Raw genomic sequence first — 5864 nt, forward strand, 5'->3', positions numbered from 1 at the left:
CCTCTTGCTTCATTGGTTATCCCTTGTTCTTGTTACATGACCTGCTCACCCCCATTTTATATCATTTGAAATGCCTTTGACATTAGTCTGCTTTCTCTCAGCCAAGTTGATTTCTTCCTTTCTCTCAAAATTTTTTCCAGCATTCACCTTTCCATTATATATAGATAGATAGATTATATCTGTCTATCTATCTGGCTATCTATCTCTGTCTATATATCTATCGATCTATATACACTATATATATATATATATATATATATATATATATATATATATATATATATATATATATGAGTACGTTTAAATACTTGGGTAGTGTAATAAGTAAGGATGGAAGTTTGAAAGATGAAGTGCGTGAAAGGGTACAGCAAGGAAGAAAGGTTGCTGATTCCTTGAAAGCAGTGATAAGAAACAGGGAAATGAACATGGAAGTGAAAAAGTTACCGTACATGACAGTATTGTGATACCAACTCTAACGTATAGATGTGAAGCTTGGACGTTGTTGGAGGGACACAAGTCAAGAGTGAGAGCTGTGGAAATGAGTTATTTAAGAGGAGCCTATGGAGTCACTTGGAGAGACATTGACAATTGACGATATGAAGGAGCGTTGTGGTGTGAATGTGAATGTGATAGGAAGCGTTAGGAGAAACACATTGAGGCGATTTGGCCATGTGGAGAGGATGGAGAGTGAGAGACTGACGAGGAGAGTGTATGTGAGTGAGGAAGAGGGGGAGGGCAAGGATGAGATGGAGGGATGGAGTGGAGAGGTATATGGGAGAGGGAAGTGTGAGTCGGGAGCAGGGCAGTGAAATGGCGGGGGACAGGGCGACGTGGAGGCGATTTGTTTGTGGCCACCCCGTATGGAATTAAGGCGTCTGGCTCTCTCTCTCTCTCTCTCTCTCTCTCTCTCTGTATATATATATATATATATATATATATATATAGATAGATAGATAGATAGATAGATACAGTATATATAAAATTCTTGCTACCGCCAGATGATTATGCCCAGCATAGGAAAGACCCTCGTGGTGATGTGATTAGAAATTGTTTTCATTAGCCCTTTAAAAAAGTGACAATTTTTTCTAACTACCATCATATTATTCTACAGTATGTAAGCTATTTATGTGGAAAGCAGAGTGACAGGGGGAAGGAAAGTGAATGGTGCTGTGGAAGCCTTCATACAAAACAGAGGTCTGAGCGTGGCAGCTGCAAGAGGATTGCATGAATGAGTAGTGGTACCCAGATTAACATGGGTGTGGTAGGATAGCAAAAAGCCACGAGTTAAGAACATTGGTGATGTGATTCTTGAAAAACCTATATCGATCGTGCAGACTGGATAAGATAGGAAATATAGTGATTCGTGAGAGATATAGGGTAAGGAAGTCTGTGGACAACAGAGATGAAAAGAACGTGCTTAGACGGTATGGTCATATAGAGATAATGGATGTAAACAGGACGGTGAAGAGGGTATATGTGAGTGGGTATGTAAGTGGGAGGAGGCGTTGCAGGCCAAGAAGATGGTGGATAGATATGATTAATGACTGTTTCAGAAAGAGAAGTATGGTATGGAAGCTGCTGACGAGACAAGGGGAATGACAAGGAATCCAGCTGCTTGAATGAATTTTGTACGAAGGGACCAGGGTTTGGCACCGTTTTATAACTTGAGATTTGTCGGATTGACTTCGTATGTGATTCTACGTGTGGACATATGAGGTGGAGCCAGAATTCCGGGGAACTGAATGGTTAATCAGTTTGTATGTAACTCATTTCCATGGGCATACTGTTGTTTAGTTCTACCACAGTCTCATTCTTTCCCTTTTCTGGCTTCCTACTCTTATACCCTACCTCACCCAACCTGCGAGAGAGAAAAAAGAGGCGGGATGTTGATGATGATGATGATAATAATATAATAATAATAATAATAATAATAATAATAATAATGATAATAATAATGATGCCTCTGTGCCATCGACGTAGATTGCACCTTTAAAGTACACAGGAGTATTACCCTGGCGAAAAGCAAAAATACTCTGGTAATGAAGAAGTGCCACAGTCTCTTAAATCCTTTAGGACAATATATATATATATATATATATATATATATATATATATATATATATATATATATATTTTACCTTTGCTCTCACCAGACAAACTTGTTCTTCATAGGATAAACTTTCCGAAATTCCAAGGGTTAGGTATAGCCCTCATTAACCCATCTTCTGCTAAAAGTTCTTCCTGGAAAGAATGAAATCGTGTGATGGTAGTTTGAGTAGAATGAAAATTTACTTCATCGTACCGGTACTGAAGGGGCTGAGCTAACGAACATTTTGTGTGTGTGTGTGTGTGTGTGTGTGTGAGGGAGAGAGAGAGAGAAAGAGGATGTTTTGAAATGCACACACACACACACAAGGCTGTACAGTATATGAAGGTTCTCCTCCTCCTCCTCCTCCTTCTTCTGTCTTACACTCGTTCCCCTCTTTTCATTCGTTTTGTCTCCCTCTCCTCTTCCCTTCGCCACTTTTCCCTCTTCTTCCCCTGTTTCTCTCCATTCAGCCTAGTTTCTCTCTTCCTCGTCAGTCTCATTCCTCCCATGCACCTTTTTTTTCTTTTTTTTTCTTTTTTTTTTGTGTCCGACTCTGGGCAAAGGCTTCAGGGCCTATATCTTGGGGGCAGTAGCCTATCCCAAGGCCCAGTAGTCCTCCTACACCTCCACATGTCACCACTTCGGCGCTAACACCCACCGTCCATATTGAATACTTGCTAGGGCTGTCTCATACAGGACTGGTGTATTGGTATTAGCGGGGGTATTTTTGCGACATATCGGCGGGTCACCTGGTACATCAGGAAAGTCTGCTTTTAATGAAATTCAAATCCTTAAACTGTCCCCTGCCCCAGCCAGGATTCGAACCTGGGTCCATCAGGACTGCAAGCCGCCTCTCTACCGATTCAGGCACCCCCTCCCCCTGCTTTCATTTTGTATTTACTTTTTCTTTCTTTTTTCTCAGTTCTCCACGTTTTCTCTCCCCCCTTACACTCTTTCCTTATTTCATTCCTCCAGCCTCTGTGTCACTGTTTCCATACTTACTCTCCTTTTTCACAGTTTCCTCCTCCCCTCCTCCACCCCGTCTCTCTCTCTCTCTCTCTCTCTCTCTCTCTCTCTCTCTCTCTCTCATTATTCCAAGATCAACATAGCGAAATTAAATCAGCGAGGCAGGAAATGTGTTTACTTAAGGCTGACGTTGTTGGTGATGCTAGTGAAATAATCGGTCCTTCTGTGTGGCCAAGCAGCACAGCTGATGTATTGGAAGAACGTTTTCTGCAGCGGAGGACGATTAGTGAAGACCTCTGATTGTTGTCATTATTTGTACTTTATTAAGCTTATATTATAAAATTTATCATGTTATGGTTATTGTTAATGAAAACTCGAGTATTCTGTTTACATGTTTGTAGTAGTGCTGTTTTTGTGGCCCCAGACTCATCTGAACGTAAACCTAAACCCAGTGGACTGCAGGCTGAAGTTGTCTCCTCTCGCATTGCACTATCCTCTTTCCAGGAGATATTGAAGTTAAATGACGTTTCTATAAGCGGGCAACCTAGTCGCTCAATTTTATTGTGTCACCACATGAAAGTATCCTTCTCCGTCACCTGTTTATAGAACTGTTGAAGGTAAATAATTTTAAATATCGGTATTGCAGAAAGTATTGCTAAATGACAGTGGTTTGGATATAGTCACCGTGTTGATCGTTGTTTGTGGCTGGAAAGCTTGTCCGTGGTACCCTGTACTGCATGTATAGTTGCGTCTACAGTAGTAATATCGCTCCACTTTTCAGTCGAACATATTCTCAGGAAGTGCATTGGGATATGGTCGCATCACTGAGTTTCAAAAACAATTGCTTATTGTGTCGTTCTATACTTATAGTAAAGAGTGAAACAGTGTTTATGGCCGTAGCTGTATCTTAAACCCTACACTACGATTTTTTTTCCTTGCTGTTCCCAGATTAATTTATTCGGCGTGGCAAAGCCCTGGTCGTGAAGGTAAGGTCCCTCCAGTTCGAAAAGGTTTTCCTGAATTAATAAAAGTACGTACTCGTAGTGAAAGGCTTAAATCGAACACATAATTTACTTATCGTTAATATCTCCATGTAATATCAAGACGAGACTGAGTGTGATTGTTGTGAGGGGGAGGGGGAGGGGTGGCTGTGGATGCGTGTGCGTGCGTGTGTTCGCCGAAGTAATGTAAGGCATGAGGCAGGCCAAGCAGACATGCAGACAGATAAAGAGGGTCAGTCAGCCCCCTCCCACTTCCCCCTTCTCTCCCCTATCCCTCCGTCTCTCCCCCTTTGCTTCTAATCCCCGCCCTTTCCCACTTCCCTTCTCCCCTCTCCATCTCCCCCTTTTCCCTCCCTTCCCCACCACCATCTCTTGCCTCTGATCTCCGCCATTCCCAAATCCCTCGTACATCCACTCCTCTTCCTTCCAATTTATTCCTTCCCTCCCTACCTTTCCCTCTTTCTCCTCTTCCATCCCTCCCCACCGTCTCTCCCTCCCGCGCCTCCCTCGAATTCCCCAGTTTTCCCTCCCACCCAGCTCTCATCTTCTCCCCCCTCTCCTCTACCCTCTTCCCCCCCTCCCGGGGAAATCCTAACCTGTGCCGCTAATTAGAGGGGGGGATATGGCTAATTACCCTGACATTATCCCGTGATGGGTCGCTCACCATCGTCTGTTACGCCCCCATCTGCTGACCTCACCCGTCCTGCTTTTAGATCACCCCAGCCCCAAACTGACCTACTTTAATTTTAGCCCATGTTTCGTCAGGTGCATAATCTGGTTTACAAATCCTGCATGACCTAGTTACATTTGGCCGGGTCTCAACTCATTTGGCTTTGGTTGATCCATCCGAATGTTTCCTTGCCTCATCGGAATCTGTATTTGGTGTAATATTAATAAATTGTATAATTTTATCGAATATAATCGGCTAATCAATTCTTCTCAGACTTCCTCTGCTCGATTTTAGCAGCTGTGCTGTAGATATGACACAGCTGAAAGTATTGGTGACATATAACGACTTCGCTGCCGCAATGTCTCTTCATTTCTGTTCTTGTATCTCCCAAACGATTTTGATCAGCTTTGAACTTTTCGAACTGGATATAGTTTTCACTCGCCCCTCCATTGCATCACCTAATTTGAGAGATATTATTGTATCCGACCCATACAGCCCATCTTACCAGTGATGAATAATATCGTGTCGCGTTATCCAGCTTAAATGAAAAAGTACCCAGACTGAAAGTGTTAAAGGTGCAGTGGGTTATGTGGATGTTAAGAGAATGGTGGAAGCAGTTTTAGCTTTCAGAATAACTTTTAAGTTTTGTTCTTGACCTGTTGCAGTCCCGGAGGCAGACTAATGCGGAAGAAGCTGATCCTTGAGTAACGCACACGCACGGCCGTGTTATTAAGACTGAGTGGGCCAGGGTGAAGGAAGCCCCTACTTATGGCGATCAATTTCAAAACACCTGTGAAAATAGAAACTGCATATTTCACTTTACGTAACCCTGTCAGTAACGAGGTGAAACTGAGGCAGTGGTATGTTTTGCCATATGTACTCACTTGTGTGTACCCTGTCGTGATGCCTTCAAGGTCGTAAACTGTACAGACCTTGTCACTCACAAACACAACCACCCAAGCATGACATCTGTACATGCGTTACCCACCCTACCGTACACACCCAAACCACTCCATACTTTGGCTATACTCCCGCGTGAATCGTTGCCTGGGGACATAACTTCTCCAATAAACTAATGGTTTGCAGGATCAAAGAACGTCGCTTGAATTTGAATATCCATCTGTCCATGTCAAGCGTG

The sequence above is a fragment of the Coenobita brevimanus genome, chromosome 103 (assembly GCF_032717465.1).
Source record: "Coenobita brevimanus isolate Jiangsu-jjx chromosome 103, ASM3271746v2, whole genome shotgun sequence".
Classification (NCBI taxonomy): Eukaryota; Metazoa; Arthropoda; class Malacostraca; order Decapoda; family Coenobitidae; genus Coenobita; species Coenobita brevimanus.